Here is a 17966-nt window from a genome sequence, read left to right on the forward strand (position 1 = left end):
TTCTAATCATCACTGTCAACAGCACATCCAGGAACTGTTACTCAAAACTGAAGAGGCTGTGTAGGCTGCAGAATGTACTGTCTGTCTGTTTCTGTTTCTATTGTCGGCACAAATGTATGTTATAATGATAACTCATTTCATTTTGTTTTTTCTTGTGCCAAAGATGAAAAAACAGAAGAAAGGAATAAAAGACATTACCCATGCTGTTATACGAGAGCGTATTCAAATACAACTACTGTCAAACTAAGTCCCATTGTATGTGTTTGACAGTGACAATCACAGAAGGCTCTATTTAAAATCAAATCTGTATCTAAGAAGCCCTTGAGCTTTCAATGGGCTAAACGGCAGGTTAGGCAGACAGTGCACGTCGTAACACCATAGAAAGCTGAGAGTTTGGTTGTTCTTTTCACTTCTGGCTGACAGAAAATAGCCCAGATCCCCTTCCATTCTCAATCAATACTTTTTAATCAAGGCAGACACTTTTTCAGGTCACTGACAAGTTTTTGATGAAGAGACGTGTCTTTCGCAGGTTTTATCAGGGCCAAGGCTGAGATTTTTTTAACATCTAATTTCACATTCTGTTCAAGTCTTTAATAGGGCTTTATGATGGCTCAGAAGTGATCATCACTGTCTCATAAAATGCCCAAATACTTTTATGAGACAGTGATATCCATCTGTCTTTGTCAGAGATACTGCTACCTTATCTGCACTTGCATTTAAATAGCAACTAATAACTTAATAACTGGTTTTATTGCTTTCATATTAATATGCATGTACAGTGGGGCAAAAAAGTATTTAGTCAGCCACCGATTGTGCAAGTTCCCCCACTTAAAATGATGACAGAGGTCAGTAATTTGCACCAGAGGTACACTTCAACTGTGAGAGACAGAATGTGAAAAAAAAATCCATGAATCCACATGGTAGGATTTGTAAAGAATTTATTCGTAAATCAGGGTGGAAAATAAGTATTTGGTCAATAACAAAAATACAACTCAATACTTTGTAACATAACCTTTGTTGACAATAACAGAGGTCAAACGTTTACTATAGGTCTTTACCAGGTTTGCACACACAGTAGCTGGTATTTTGGCCCATTCCTCCATGCAGATCTTCTCGAGAGCAGTGATGTTTTGGGGCTGTCGCCGAGCAACACGGACTTTCAACTCCCGCCACAGATTTTCTATGGGGTTGAGGTCTGGAGACTGGCTAGGCCACTCCAGGACTTTCAAATGCTTCTTACGGAGCCACTCCTTTGTTGCCCGGGCGGTGTGTTTTGGATCATTGTCATGTTGGAAGACCCAGCCTCGTTTCATCTTCAAAGTTCTCACTGATGGAAGGAGGTTTTTGGCTCAAAATCTCACGATGCATGGCCCCATTCATTCTGTCCTTAACACGGATCAGTCGTCCTGTCCCCTTGGCAGAAAAACAGCCCCATAGCAATATGTTTCCACCCCCATGCTTCACAGTAGGTATGGTGTTCTTGGGATGCAACTCAGTATTCTTCTTCCTCCAAACACGACGAGTTGAGTTTATACCAAAAAGTTCTACTTTGGTTTCATCTGACCACATGACATTCTCCCAATCCTCTGCTGTATCATCCATGTGCTCTCTGGCAAACTTCAGACGGGCCTGGACATGCACTGGCTTCAGCAGCGGAACACGTCTGGCACTGCGGGATTTGATTCCCTGCCATTGTAGTGTGTTACTGATGGGGACCTTTGTTACTTTGGTCCCAGCTCTCTGCAGGTCATTCACCAGGTCCCCCCGTGTGGTTCTGGGATCTTTGCTCACCGTTCTCATGATCATTTTGACCCCACGGGATGAGATCTTGCGTGGAGCCCCAGATCGAGGGAGATTATCAGTGGTCTTGTATGTCTTCCATTTTCTGATGATTGCTCCCACAGTTGATTTTTTCACACCAAGCTGCTTGCCTATTGTAGATTCACTCTTCCCAGTCTGGTGCAGGTCTACAATACTTTTCCTGGTGTCCTTCGAAAGCTCTTTGGTCTTGGCCATGGCGGAGTTTGGAGTCTGACTGTTTGAGGCTGTGGACAGGTGTCTTTTATACAGATGATGAGTTCAAACAGGTGCCATTCATACAGGTAACGAGTGGGGGACAGAAAAGCTTCTTAAAGAAGACGTTACAGGTCTGTGAGAGCCAGAGATTTTCCTTGTTTGAGGTGACCAAATACTTATTTTCCACCCTAATTTACGAATAAATTCTTTACAAATCCTACCATGTGAATTCATGGAATTTTTTTTCACATTCTGTCTCTCACAGTTGCAGTGTACCTCTGGTGCAAATTACTGACCTCTGTCATCATTTTAAGTGGGGGAACTTGCACAATCGGTGGCTGACTAAATACTTTTTTGCCCCACTGTATCTCTGATGGTTGCAGGTTATTTACAATTCAGTACCTGTGAAATTGTTCGGTTCTTCTTAAAAGTTTGCTAGGGAATGATGCAGGCTGCCAAAATCTTTAATGCTGATGTCATTCAAAGGGTGTCAGAAGACAAAATCTGATGAGAGTTGTTGCTCCTAAGTTTCTATTTGTCTTGCCCATTGTCCATAATCACCTTTCTCCTCATCTGGATGTGTGGAAATTATGATAAATATCATGTGGTGGTGTGGTGATATTACCAACTGAAATTATAAATGCTTAAAATAAGTTTTAAAGTCACTTTTAATCATGCTTTTGTTTTGGTTGGTTTTTCTAGAAAACAGCAACAACCTGGCACTGAATAAAGTTAAGGAAGGGAACATATCTATACACTAAGGACTAACTAGCTTATTGAAACCATGATAATAATCGCCATCAGGCTGGTAATCACAAAAGACATAAAATAAATAATGAAAGCAGAATCAATGCTGACAGATGTAAAATGAGAATCAAGGCAGAGTCCCAAAACAATGATGAACGGACGAATGACTACTAAGTCACAAGTGCAGTCACGACAAAATAAAATCTTACATTAAAGCAGGTGCAATTGATTCAGCTAATTAAAAGGGGCAACTCTTTGTGACTGTTTTCTCTTGTTAACAAAGACAGATATGTAACACACAGAAGTAGCTAATTTAGTCTAAACTTTTATTTCCCATGTGCCTATAATAAGGCTAATCAATTAGGAATAATGTGAATGCTCAGGAGCCAGGATGGCAAGAGATTTCACTGTTCCTCCCACTCTCCCAGCAGGGTGTGAATGCAACTCTTTAGAATTAGCATGCATAATGGCTAAATCTTTTCATTTTAATGGAGATTACTGCCATCAGTCGAATAATTGGCTCCGATGCACTAGTCACTTTTATTTAAGTCACTTTAACTAAACTACAAACTGTTGAACTAAAGAGACACAGTTTGGTGAGTCAGTGGTAAATAAATTCCAGACTTAACTACTTTGCTTAAGAGATTTTTTTTTAAGGAAAAGATAATGATGACATCCTGACTATCTTTCTCTGTCTGGAAAAGCATGATGAGTCATTTATTTTGACACTTTACAAGGGCATAAGCTACACAACTGAAACAACATTATGTCAAACCCATAAGCAGCAGAAAGAGAGACATAATGGTTCTTTCCTACACAACCACCCAACAAGATTTTCATGTTTCCAAAATTAACCTAGACTTTGACAATCACATGGAACAAAAAAAATCGGTACCTATAATAGGTAGTAAAATGTTCAAGTCAGAGCTCAGTAGAAAGTCATGTTGGATTTGCAAAGGCTAAAAGAAACATGCTTTACCAACTTCACTTTCTAGATACATCAAGCAGACAATAAGAACCAATAGGTCCTGCATGATTGTGATTGTGCAACACTGGCTGCATTATTACTGGAAACCTCCCCACTGGATGTAGCTCTTTGTGCTTAGTGTAAGTAGGCCAAGGATTTATATGAAAAAGTATATATTTTTGTCCTTACTCTATAAAAGTACAACCCAAATGGCATAACAAAATCCTTAGCCAGTGAACAATTGAAGATACTTTATCACTGTCTTACTCTGTTTTCCCCCAGAACTCAGTCAGCATGAGGCCAGTTTATCTGTATCTATAAAAGAAGTCTTATTTAGCACAAAACACTGCCTACTATAGCACAAATGAAAGAATGTCTAGGTAGAAATATATGTTAGGCCCTCAGGAAACCTCTAACCATATGTCACTGTTTTGACTACAATTACACACATGAGAAACAAAACCTTAGCTGGCTTACACGTTTCTCCTAACATGTGTGGCAAGTACATGCCTTCAAACACACCCACTTATCATTTTGATTAACTAGCTAATGCTTTACTGTTCACCAACCAGGGTGGAAGTTTTGGGACAAGTTCACAAACACTTGCTGAAGGATGAAAAAACTATTCAGAGATCTCACCATCCAGACATTTTCTGATCAAAGCTCAGTCAAAGTAGGCAAAACACATTTTGCTGCACAGAAAAATCTGTTACAGTTTCATCAGCCAGTTTTTATATAATCTTCATGACTGTGGGATGTAGCAGATTTTGTTTGAATGTCAAGTTTGGTTTAGTTCTTTGAACTCAATTTGCTTGGGCAACGTTTTAAGCATATCACATATTTCCCGATATTCCTTTCACAGATCTCTTAGGAGAGGCTTCCAAACACACCCACTCTCTGAAGATATCTGCAGTGGAAACAATACATCTCGGCTTTATTTAAAAAAAAAAAAAAGAAGATCTGAGCACATCACTTCCAATGCATTACAACATGTGCCTAGCAGTATTTTCTTCCTGTCAGAGAAACCAGCTATTTCACCAACTGACAGTCATAGTTATGCTGTATTCGATGGTGCATCTAAGCAGTACAAACAGTACATGCAATGCGTATTGATGTGATGCAGTAGTAACATAGTAGTGACCTGTAATTCGTAGGACAATCACATTGTAAGCTGAAAATAGTGTACCATATGCTGGATGCAGAACATAGACTGTATATAAATAGACATAGCCACCTAGACATCATGGAGTGTTTTCTTAAGCCAAAAGCTATCATATTTGAATTAGGGCTGGAGCACAAGCTCAAATAGCAAACTGTGTGCATGCAACACAACAACACTAACACATTTTAAAAAATAAATTTAGCTAAATAGAAATTTAAAACTGCAATCAAACCTTAAATTGATAGAACAGCTTATTCTCTGCTAGACAGTGTTGCCTGTATCGGTCCTTGTGGTGGAATTGAAAAGCTCTATTATAGAAGGTGCCCTGCTGTCTGTCCAGTAAGTACTGGCGGTCAAGGATTATCCAAAAGTGTATTGAAATGTGTCTTATTTGCAGCCAGTCACAGAGCCAGCCTTCTTAATCAGTTTAGTTAGTTTGACTGTATCACCAGACCTGACGGTGCTCCCCTCTGCTCCCCCAGCCGACCACATAAATGTATACTCAAAGCCACCACAACTGACTTATTATTATTATTATTATTAATTTTTTAGAAAATCTTCAGCAAATTGTTGCACACATTAGACGATTTCAACTTTCTTAGGAAATAGAGACTCCTATTTTTACAGATGCTTTCTTGTTTTTCCAGATCAGCAAGTTCATATGGAGACCCCATTATAGACACAGGTTGTGGAGTTGTCCGCCTCATTCTTCCCCTCATTTATACTTCCAACCATTGCAGAACTGTGCTACTGTAGGTGGCAAGTTGTAATGAAAGTCTGAGGTGTCCATGGTGTACTCACCAAAATTGAGGCACCATCTTCAACCATCTGTAGCATACAGCAAGCCACATTATTTGTTATATAATTCCATAAAAATGCTCTCAAAGGCACCAAACGCACAAATATAATCAAAAGCCCCAGCTCAGCGACTCCGATTAGTGGCAGTCAAGCTTAGCAGACGATTATCAGCTACACTAGCCTGCTGGTGCACCCGTCAATCAAAATGGCTAGGTTTCATTTTTCAGCCCCAGAAGCTGCCACTTGATTTGGCCAAGATATACTTTTTTCTTCCTTTTTTGGTGACAGGGTTATTGATAGGTTTGTAACATAAACCTATTCACTGGAATGTTCAAGACAATTCAATTGCACAGCAAAGCAAGACACGAGTAGGCAAAGTTCTTTATGTTGCTCTCGTCGGCTCCCCCCGTAACACTGCTCTTTATTGAGGTTACATGAGTATGTATAGGTTCATTAACACATGATGTCTTACATAGGTATACATGGGGACAAAGAATACCTTGTCTGTGTGTCGTGTAGGTGTGTGTGTGTGTGTGTGTGTGTGTGTGTGTGTGTGTGTGTGTGTGTGTGTGTGTGGGGGGGGGGGGGGGTCGATGTGACCCTGTGAAGAGTCCCCAAAGCTGGTGCCCGGAGTCTAGCGGTCCATCTGAACAAAAGGCTCTTATACTTAACCAGATACAGAGTAGGTGTCCTCCTATACCATAAATCAGTAAGAGCAGATATAACCTTTCTCCTGACCTTAAGTTGTGTGTGCATGCCAGAGTGCTCTGGGAGGCACACAGAGTCTCCACAGACTGCTACGGCTCAAACCTCTATCAATCTACAACTAATTATAAAATTCTAAGCATATATGAGTAAATATTTCCAAGCATAAATGACAATTCACTATATAAACCTGACAGTTATCAATACACAAAATGATCCAATATTTTCTGCAAGGCTATTTCAAAAGGGAAACTCACCAAGCAATAAAAAGAGAAATACTCTAAGCTACAAAACAAACAGTTTTTCCATTTAAACTTCAGTAAACCAGAGTGTCAGAGATTTACAGTTAACAAACAGTCAGGTGAATAATCAACACTGAGACACTTGTGTAGGTTAACGTGCTGCACGGGTGAAAAGCTCAGAGCAAATCACACCCAACTGCAGTATTCGTTTATTTTTATAGGTTACATCGTCAATATGCAAATATAATCACATTTCCTGTTACGCAGGTCCTGATGCTGTCTGTGTGTAAGCTGTGTGTAAGCTGTGTGTGTGTGTGTGTCACAAAGTATGTGTGTTGCAAGTCAATTTCTAAGAATAATATAATGCAAGTCAACTTCTGCGGATATGTATTTCTGTAGGTTCAAGGTTCAAGGTTCTTTATTTGTCACATGCATAGTTATCCAAGTATAACACACAGTGAAATGTAGCCTGACACGCTCCTCGACATGTGCAAAAATTGGGGGGGGGGTGTAGAGGAAGAACATTTTATATATATATATATATATATATATATACATACATATAGTATATACACTGGGTGAATGTGCAGTAGTAGCAGCAAGCAGGTGAATTCTGTACATTAATATGAATAGACATCTGACTATTTTACAGGATAGACAATATAAACATATTTAAAATTAAAGGAATTGAAATGTACATTGTGCCTTGGTTTAGAGTGTCTGGAAGAGAGTCCTTTCTCCAGTCAATTATAGATGATGTGAGAGGGCGGGTGTGTGTGTTTAGGGCATGGATGGCTTGGGGATAGAAGCTCCTCTTGAGTCTCTCTGTCCTTGCCCGGAAGATGCGGAACCTTCTACCAGATTGCAGAAGTTGGAACAGTTTGTTGCCAGGATGGGACGGGTCCTTCAGTATCTGCGCTGCTCTAGTCCGGCATCTCCTGGTGTAGGTGTCCTGAAGCGGGGGGAGAGCAATCCTGCAGCAGCGTTCTGCTGTACGGATCACTCTCTGGAGAGCTTTTTGGTCCTTCACACAGCTGTTCCCAAACCACGATGTCATGTTCTGTGTGAGGATGCTCTCCACAGCGCCTGTATAGAAAATCCTGAGGATCTTTGGAGAGACCCTGAACTTCCTCAGTTGTCGTAGGTGATACAGGCGCTGCCTAGCCTTTTTGGTCTGGACCTGAATGTGGGCAGCCCATGTCAGGTCTGAGGAGATGTGGACACCAAGATACTTGAAGGACTGCACCCTCTCCACTGGAGCTCCATTGATGATGATGGGCTTGTAGTCTCTGTGCTGACCCCTTCTGAAGTCCACCACCAGCTCCTTGGTCTTGCTGACGTTCAGCTTGAGGTGGTTGTCCTGGCACCACGATGCCAGATTCTTCACTTCATCCATGTAGGCCGCCTCATCGTTGTTGGAGATGGCACCCAACACCACTGTGTCGTCAGCAAACTTCACAATGGTGTTGGAGCCATGGGTGGCCACACAGTCTGAAGTGTAGAGGGAGTAGAGCAGTGGCGAGAGGACACATCCCTGAGGTGCTCCTGTGTTGATGGTGATGCTGTTGGAGAAGCACCTGCCCACCCTCACCACCTGAGTTCTGCCAGTGAGGAAGTCCAACACCCATGCACACAGACAGCCGTTAAGTCCCAGATCCCTCAGCTTTGTGAACAGTCTGCAGGGCACTATTGTGTTAAACGCTGAACTGTAATCAACAAACAGCATTCGCACATAGTTACCCTGTTTCTTGTCCACGTACTGTACTGGTCTCTTGCGGTAAATGAACACAGAGTCACAGGGTCAGCTTCCTGTTTCTACAGAAAACTGTGTCTGGTGAAATATGTGTAACATAACATTTGAAGCATAATCAAAAAGCTCCCTAACACAGAGTCACCATCTATGTCCTTGAAGTCATCCAAAAACTCACTAAGTCCTTGTTTCAATACTTTTAATCACTCGATAGCCATGGAAACATGTTGATATTTCCTGAAAACACTTGGCATGTTAATTGATTATTAGTAAAAGATTATAAACAACCTTCAACTCAAATAGCTCTAACTACAACCAGTTCACAAAGAGCAACATTTCTCTTAATCTATATAATTTATAAAGATCAAATCAATATTCCCTTAGCTATTATCAAAATTCAGATTATGGAATAGGAAGTGTGTGGAGGTTGAGAGGTAGGTGCACTATGGAAAGAGCTGATTGACTTTTAACATATCAATTAGACTGGAATAATGGGACAGAATGACTATTTCCATTCACCCAATGAGTTCCAGAACACTGATTGGCTAACATTAGTGATATTCTGTCTTATTTACCATTGTTGCACTGAAGTTTTTGTATAGATTTCTAATTCGTGTAGTGATTAACACCTATTACATCTTGTCGCATGCTGCAAGAAGGGCAGGATGAAGAGTCTCCTAATTTAATTGTCTAACACAGTGATTTTTATAATATTAGCTGCTGTTGAGGAACTGCTGGAGTTAAGTGATGAGGGGGACTTAACGATCACACTACACACTATGCTCAGGTCCAACTGAGTCACAATCGGCCCACCTCTTTCATTGCCATGCTTAATCATGCCTGAGCGTGGAACACAGCAACACTCCTCAAACAAATTGGACATTGGGGTTCAAATGTGCTTGGGGGTAATCATCTTTCTGCCCACTTTCTTAAAGCCAATCAGCCTCCACTCTAGGTTCTTTAAATTGCACTGCTCATATTTCATTCTTCCTTGTAGACTCAACCATGCGACCCACCTTGTCTCCATCCCCAACTAATGCAAGTCACTCATCCGGCCCTAATTCCTGCCACTGCTATGATGTCCATTGGAATCTAATCGCCAAATAGCATAATTGAATTCAGTATATCAATAAATCATGTTAAATTCCCTCTAAGGATCTCTTCTTATTGAAATACAGTAGGAGGTTAAAGAGTTTAAGTTAATGAGCAATGGTTGCTGGTTAAAATTTTCCATGTTTTACAGTGACTGTAGCTCAACACCGATTCAAATCAGTGAAGAATATCAGCAGTTTGTATGCTGCACAACACACAACCCTGCTTTATTTGTCCATTAGTGTAGGTGCCGATTACATATGTGTGTAAACAACTCTGTAAACTTCCTATAAGGTCTAAAACTAGTGTTGTCAAACTATAGGCTCACCATAATGTTCCCTGGCAGCGAAACACAATTTACAGTCTCCCTTTGTTTCCGGCTGACCCTCCTTGTCCTTCACAGTGCCCTGAGATTCTAAACCTATAAAACAGGTATTATTTTCCTCAGCTAGTGACGTAACTTGTTGGAATATTTTACACAGATTCTGTGGCAGGTATCGGTCAGAAGGAGTTTGTTAGTGTATGGCCCTAACCTCATCTAAAGGTATCATTGAATCCATGACAGCTGTCTACAGTTACCAAGAAGTAAGGTAGAAACTGAGAAAATTATGGGGAGAACAAAAATATGAAACTGACAAAAGATTCAATGTCAGACTGATGAGTAAGGAAGAAACTTAAAAAAAGGCAGAAGGGAAAAGCTTTGAACCCTTAAAAGTCACAAAGGAAAGGCTTGACTTTACAAGAAAAATAAACAATATCAAAGCAGTTTTCACTCTTGATCATTCAAATGTCTGTAGTCTAATTATAGATGTAGAGTATGTCAGATGTAGCAATTTACACACATTTTTTCCACATCATTTTCTTTTGTAATGTCAATAAAAAACATGTGGCAGATCCAGACCTTCTTTTGTTAGTCAGACTGGGCAGATGGCGTGAGTAGATGAATGAATGACACAGTGTTCAGAAACTGACTCACTTCAGTTATTTTTTTTTTTTAAAGCAAACTGTTCTGATATTCTCCATGTTTAATACTACATCCTACAGACTGGTTAAACTGAAAGACTTAACCTATTTGATAAAACAGACAACTGCATACTTTGTAATTCGCTGATTTAAATCTGCCTCTTTTTTTAGTTGCACCATACCATTTCTGTATTAGGTACTAATATAGGAGAGTGCATTTACACAAGACTCATTTAATGAAATCAATCTGTTGTTTTGCCCAGTGCCACATGCAGAGCTGACTGCGTTCTGCGTATATTTGACCCTGTTATAATTTGTATACATACAGTACATGATATTTATTCCAAGCCTCTATTAGCATCTAGAAGTAGTTTTGATTCAAATTTAGGTCTTTTGAATATAGGAAGTAAAATAAAAATAAGGAAGAAATGACAGGAGGGAGGCTGGGAGCAGAAAAAATAATCAGGGGGTGAGGAAGGGAACAATAAAACCAATCAGGGAATCAAGGAATAAGAGAACTAAAGGAAGTAGAGCTTGATAAAACAGAATCAAGCAGAGAAGGCCGAAAGAAGAAAGAACAAGGCAGGGGAGGGAAATTCAAGGAAAAGAAAGAAGGAGGGAGAAAGAAGGCTAGATATAAACTGAGGGGCTGAGGAGGGATGATCAGGTATTGTGTGAAATCCTTGTCTGTTCTTACTAATGACTGGCTAAAATCCCACAATATAATTGGGAATAAAATGGGAATAAAAACGTTTGACTTCCACACATTGAGTGCATTAGTTTATCATCCTGACATTTAACAGTTTCTTGGTTAATAATGCAGCTGTGAGATCAGCCTGAGGACTATAAGTTAACTAATAAGTGCACAACTAATGCCACTGTGTGGTCGACATGAAACCTTAGTGCTTGCTTGTTTTCAACACTTTTGGGGCATGATTATAACAAATAGATGAGCATGATGAACTAATCTTATTTCACTTCAATCCACCCTTAAGACCCTGGCAAAAACACCATGTTAATTTGAAGTGGATAGATTCATACATTGCTGCTTAGGGATATCAAATCCCTTCCCCCATGGGAATCGGTTAGAGGAAGCAATGTTAGATTGAGATGAAGTGAAGGCTTTGAAAACTTAGTAGTAAGTAAAGTTTTTGTACTATATTTAACCTTAAAGCAACCTTTGTAGGTGTAGCTCACTTACAACATTGAACTGCTAAATAGACACAGTAAACAAGATCCTGTCAGGATGTCTTTGCAGGAATGACACTTTAAAAGCTTTTTGAAACTGGCGTCGTCATTCCCAGAAAACAGCTGGATATCATCTTTATTTCCATAGCTGTAGCTAAATAACCTGCGACACGGCTTTGCTGGAGTTACTGTGGCTGGCAGCATTCAATTAAAATGCCTCTGTCTTCTTATGCAATTAACCCAGTTCCTTGGTGAGGCAGGGATCTATGGGGAAGCAATTAAAATCCAAATTCTTCCCAGTATGTGGACTTCATAGGGAAAAAAAATCCTTGGACAGCCTAATGTTTGTTTGGTGTGTTGACTTGTGGTTTTCTTTAGATATAAGAAATGTTAAGGGGGGATAAAGGACAGAAGGAAGGACAGCAGAAGCAAAATGAAAAAGAAAGCGGGGATTAAAATAAATGAGAGAGGAAGGAGGGGATAAAATTCAGAGCCAAGCAGAGATGAGTAAGGAAGTAAGAAATGAAGAGAGAAAAAAGAAAGAGGGAAGTAAGACTTGCAAGATCAAGAAAAGGAAGGAAGGAAGAGTGTGTGTGTGTGTGTGTGTGTGTCTGGGGGGGGGGGGGTTAAAAAGGGATGACCAAAGATGGAAGCTTACGTGAAAAGGATTAAAAAAAAAAAACTGGTGAAAGAATGCAAGGATGAAATGAACTGTCAATAAATACCGATATAAAACTCTATTATTTATCTATTAAGCTTATGATTATAGTCAAGCAGCAACAGAAAGGAAGACTGTCCTTCTGTTTATTTGTTCTCAAGTCAGACTCTGTGAGTTCGTGTGTGAACGCACTATGCACTGACCTTGAATTCCTCCCGCGGGCAACAAACAATCCAAAGTTGTTCTCTTCCTCCCACGGATGAATGTTGCAAGGTGACGTTTGTGTGTGTGCTTGTCTGTGTGTGTGTGCGTGCGTGCGTGCATGTGTGTGTCCTCCACCTCATCCGTTCACTTTTTCACCTGCAGGAAAACAATGCGGAGAGACAGGGAGCAGGATGGGATGAGAAATGGCACTGATCTTGGACATTTGTGTGGCTTCTAATCCTGTTTATTTAGAAGAAGAGAGACGAGTGGCCCTAGAAACCTATAGCCGAGGTCTGGAGTTTGCTCTGTTGTTTTGGGGGCCAGCATAATTTTGAAACCTGCCTCTATATTTGCTGCTTGTTTCTGGATTTATTATATCTAGTAAGATACATGACAAGATTTCTTTATGACTGGTGTTTTGTTTTTAGACAATTTATTTGTTACATTTTAGGGGGGAAATGCATAAAATAAGCATAGCGTCATCACAATTTTAAAAATCAATGTTCCCAACACAACTGCTGCGATCATGAGGCTCACCTTTCTAATCTTTAAAGAGTGGCTCTAATAATGATCAGATCAGGATCTAAGCACACACAGTCTATCAAAATTAATTCATAAGAAAATCAGATACCTGTAAAATGTGAACTGTGTTTAAACTACCTCTTTAAGTTTTATTAAGACATTGACCTAAGACTGGACCTCTCTACGATCTTTGCATAGTGGCTGCCTTAAAGTGTTTTTACTTGAGCTATCAATTAAAAACAGTTCAACTGGTCTAATAATAAGGTTTGTTGTGGATTACTCAAAAAGTAATGCATTCCACATTATCCATTCCTTTTTTTAAATTTATGGGTCATGTTGCTTATTTAGTCTTTGAAGTAATAATACTTGTGTTACTCCACAACACACCCTGAGATGTTACATAATTACCAGTTAAATTTAGACTACTGCTCCAAACACTGGCACAGATCTCTATCCTAATGAGGAAACAAGGTCTTTCTATTAGTGTTTGAGCGCTCTAACACACTGACAGCAAAGTTGGTGAAATCCAGGTCAAGGAACACTTCACAGAAAAGTCTTGCCAGCTGTAGCAACCTTTGACTGCTTGGCTGGGGTCGGCATATACTTGTGTTTTTTACTAGTTTATGCTGGTATTTTGTCGTTGCAGAATCAGAGGGAGATCTGATTTTATGTACGTAGAAGTACAGTTTGGGTTCAGATTGCATTTTACCTTCTTATGCTTTGTAAGCTTGTACATTGCTTTACCATTTTCCCCTTCACACAAACTTTCCATCTGCAAAGACTGCATATAATTAAAGAACGCGTGTTTTGAAATGCTTTGTTATGCACTGCATTGTTTCTTTGCTGAAAAATGTGAAGTTGTTTTGGTATAGCTTAGATCTTTCTAATGAAGATAGTGTTTACTGATCGCTTATCATTGACTGGAAATCAGTGTGGTTTATTATTTAAAACTCACACACACACACGTACATTTTAGCTTATCACTTTTCTCATTTTACCTGACTACGTCATGCCTGAACTTAGAGTTGCACTGCTGGGTAAGATGTGTGGGTATAGTTTCAATTCCAGGTTCACACCATAGGCACAGTTTTCTTCTAACCTTGAACCTACTGTTGTTCCCTACTGTGTGGCCCCATCATACAGCCTTGGGTCAACATGGTAATAAAGGACGCTTCTTTGCGACATGCTGACTTTGCAAATCACTTCAACATGTTTTCCAGGCAGGTGCCCGCGGCGTACATCACTCAGCCACCAGCCAGCTTCTCTTGGAGCTAAGTGCTGTGCCAATTATTGCATGACACCACCATCCATATCTGTTCTCATGGAAATTCATAATTTATGACACATCCTCATTTCTGCCTCCAGGGACCTGAATGCTATTATCCTGCCAAAGTGAGATCTGAAGCTGCTATCTCAGTTGCTTCTTTGAAGTCTCATTTCTTCAAGTGCCCTTCTAAAGTCACTATAATGTATCATTGTCCAGCAGATATCCAGCGAGCCGCATAAACACCACGTATTGACTCTGAGTGGAAACTGTAAATCTTTGGCTGAAACCTTTAGAGTTGTCGGGTTAATGCTCTAATATTTAAATCCATATCTATCTGAACACAAAAAATCATCCCAGTTGTCAGAAGACACTCCCAAACAGACTGAATAACTACTTCAGTGCATTAATTTTAACATAAACACTCTGCCTGTAATTAGATATAAAGTTCACAAACATCTAAATGATGAATGCAGTAGAAAATGACTAACACTCAAAACACAAACACAGCCTGTTAGCTTTAAATCATAGTAGGTTTGTTGTTTGCCATTTGGTTCATCTTTCTAACATTTCTGTACTGTTAGCTTAACTTTTCCACCTTTAACCTTAGCTTGACTGTTTTAAACCTTAAAACTAACTTTAGCCTAATGGTTTCAACCTAAAAATAATATTTATTTCGGGGTTTTTTTTAAAGAAAGAAAAAAAAACCACCACGAGTTTAAATTTAAACCTCGGTCCATTTTTATGACATGTGCTTATGGGCAGAAATCTGTGCCATCAGAAACTGAATTTGAATAAGTTCAATTTGAATTTGAATTGCTCAGATTGAATCTGAATTGTAACTTGAATAAATGCTTTTGAAAACTGAATTTGAATTAGTCTAATTTGAAATTGAATTTATGGTTTGAAAATGATCATCACTAAATTGAAATTAGTTTCTGTTATTTCTGTTATTATTCTGAAATTAGTTTCTTTTTCTGAAAACAGTTTCTGATGGCACAGATTTCTGCCCATATGTGCTGTAGAACATTAGTAACATTTTATGAACTTTTTGTGCGCTACAAGTTTGTAATGATTTACTCCTTTAATAATATTTGGGGGGTCATTTCAAATATTTTATAGAATGGATTTATTGTAAAGTATTCTTCCACTAAATGTGTCACAATTTATTGATTATTTTCAACTTATGGGATGTAGCTTGGCTATTCTTTTATTCTAGTATTATTATTTGCCAAGATTTTATATGAAATAATGTACCATTAGCCCGGCTTTTACACATATCACCCAGTAATGGCTTATATCCTCAGACATATCAACCAAAAACTCTACTTACATTCCTGAGTTATAAATATGTTATTAAAATCTATCATACAGTGATCATTATGCCTCCTGGCTGACTACAGTTTTTTTCAGCCGGCACAAAATGAAAGGTTAACAAGGGACGTTACATATTTCAATACATCCCTGATTAACATGAGTCAGCTAATGAATCATTCCTGCAAACCTTGTAGGTTGAATAGTTTTTGAATGTGCTTTACATTTTCTGCCGTGTAGAATACCAGTGAGTGATATTACCAGAGAATGTCATTAAGAACTCTTTGTTCTTTGGAAAAAGGCAGTGAAAAGATAATAACATTGCAATTTGTTATGAGTTGTCCTTGTGTAATTGTTTCCCTCATGAAAAAAAGACTTCATTGTTGTATGATTCATATAACACCAGTCACATCAAGCTGTCACAGAAGCTGCACAGTCCACCTTTACTCAAGTTTGAAAAACACAGGCAATTTGAATTTAGTTTGTGCTACCTGAGAATCTAACTGACAGTCTTAATCTTGTGCACTGACACTTATTTAAGAACTTAAGTTTTGCTTTTCCTTGTCTGCCCTTGTTGTTGCTCTATTCAGCTGCACACAATAACACCACAATCATCACACCTGTCAAACCCAATACTTCACAATAAGTCTCCAATTGTAAATGAAATGTGTCTATTTTCCAGATGGCTGATGAAAAATCATCTGAACTATAAAATTATGGATTTTAACTAATGCACACAGCTCAGAAAGTTTCAAACAAAAATCCACACACACAAAAAAATTTATGTTCATTAAAGAATTTTTATATATTATAATATATTAAAAATTTTCCTCTCGCAGTGAGAGGCGGTCTTTATCCTTCAATTCGGTGGATTTTTTTTTTTTTATGTGTGTGGATTTTTGTTTGAGGAAGACAACAAAGCGGACAAAAAAAAGATCTGAGATCTCTGTCCAGTAGAAAGCAGTCGCAGGAAAAGCAAAGACACAGTGTATGACCTTCAAGCTCTGGTAGACGACCCGAATTGAAGGATAAAGACCGCCTCTCACTGCGAGAGGAAGCTTTTTAATATATTATAATATATAAAAATTCTCCTCTCGCTGTGAGAGGCGGTCTTTATCCTTCAATTCGGGTCGTCTACCAGAGCTTGAAGGTCATACACTGTGTCTTTGCTTTTCCTGCGACTGCTTTCTACTGGACAGAGATCTCAGATCTTTTTTTTGTCCGCTTTGTCGTCTTCCTCCCTCCACTATTGCCTTCACCCACACCCACATTTTCTTGAGTTCTTTTCTCAGCCTTTCGTATTTCTTAAGCTTCTCGTGTTCCTTCTTCCTGATGTCGCTATCAGTCGGTATAGCTACATCTATCACTACAGACGTCTTCCTCTACTTGTCCACCACTACTATGTCCGGTTTAATGGCCATCACCAGTTTATCTGTCTGTATCTGGAAGTTCCACGGGATCTTAGTTTGGTCATTCTCAACTACCCTAGACATCTCCCATTTTGATGTGCCTGTACACTATGTCAGCCACTTGGTTATGGCGTTCCATGTATGCCTTGCCTGCTATCATCTTGTACCCTGCTGTTATGTGCTGGATTGTCTCAGGGGCATCTTTACACAGCCTGCACCCAGGGTCTTGCCTGGTGTGATAGACCCCAGCCTCTATCAATCTTGTGCTGAGAGCTTGTTCCTGTGCTGCCATGATTAGTGCCTCTGCGCTGTCTTTCAGTCCACCTTTGTCCAGCCACTGGTAGGATTTCTGGATGCCAGCCACTCCCTCTGCAACGGGGACAGGGCCTTTCCTTGGTAGATCCCGCACTTGATGGTAAATTGTACAATTAGCTTAAAGCTGGCATTTGGTATTGTTTGCCACGTCTCATTGAGTTCCTGATGAAAGCTTTTAGGGTCCTGTGATCTTGTATACACTGAATAGAAGTGGACTACTGGAACAAGAAGGCTTAAATGAGGAAGAGTTGAGAACAGGAATATATATCATATTTTCCAGTCTATTGCTCTGTCATTGAACTACCTTTTTGGAGCCACTTCTTTTTAGGAGATAGTTCTTCAACTTTATTAGGAAAAAAGTTGGCTAAGAATGCCACAAAGCAATGCCACAATTCTTTTTCTCCTCACACATTTAGGTTATTAATAAACTTTTAAGTTGCACTTTATAAACTTTGGTTATTTTGCGTCAGAGCATATCTCCTAATTGCAGTTTGCCTCTTTGATATTTAACCTTATTCTTTTATTTAGAATTATTAACCATATAGCTTATAGACCTTATAGACCAGTTGTGATGTAATGCTTAATACACTTCAAACACATCTCTGCATTTCTAAGCCAAATATCTTTTATATCACTACAGCTTGAAGAAC

General features: G+C 39.3%; 1 protein-coding gene across 4 annotated transcripts in view; it reads right to left on the reverse strand.

Moving 5' to 3' along the window:
- The window catches only part of LOC147306764 (leucine-rich repeat and fibronectin type-III domain-containing protein 2), a 144709-nt gene that overhangs the window by 81434 nt on the left and 45309 nt on the right, over positions 1 to 17966 (reverse strand). Inside the window, exon 2 of one of the 4 annotated variants that reach the window (XM_086274744.1) lies at positions 12492 to 12648. The exons of 2 other annotated variants lie outside the window; for them this stretch is intronic. The gene's annotated coding sequence lies outside the window, so the exon portion shown is untranslated. Of the gene's footprint in view, positions 1 to 5124; positions 7108 to 12491; positions 12649 to 17966 lie in introns of those variants that run through there. One more of the 4 variants, XM_086274745.1, reaches the window with a different exon arrangement.

This window comes from Aulonocara sp. 'chitande type north' Nkhata Bay, linkage group LG19, assembly GCF_057382095.1.
Source record: "Aulonocara sp. 'chitande type north' Nkhata Bay isolate Kocher_YH1m ecotype deep benthic linkage group LG19, A_spYH_male_GT1.1, whole genome shotgun sequence".
Taxonomy (NCBI): domain Eukaryota; kingdom Metazoa; phylum Chordata; class Actinopteri; order Cichliformes; family Cichlidae; genus Aulonocara; species Aulonocara sp. 'chitande type north' Nkhata Bay.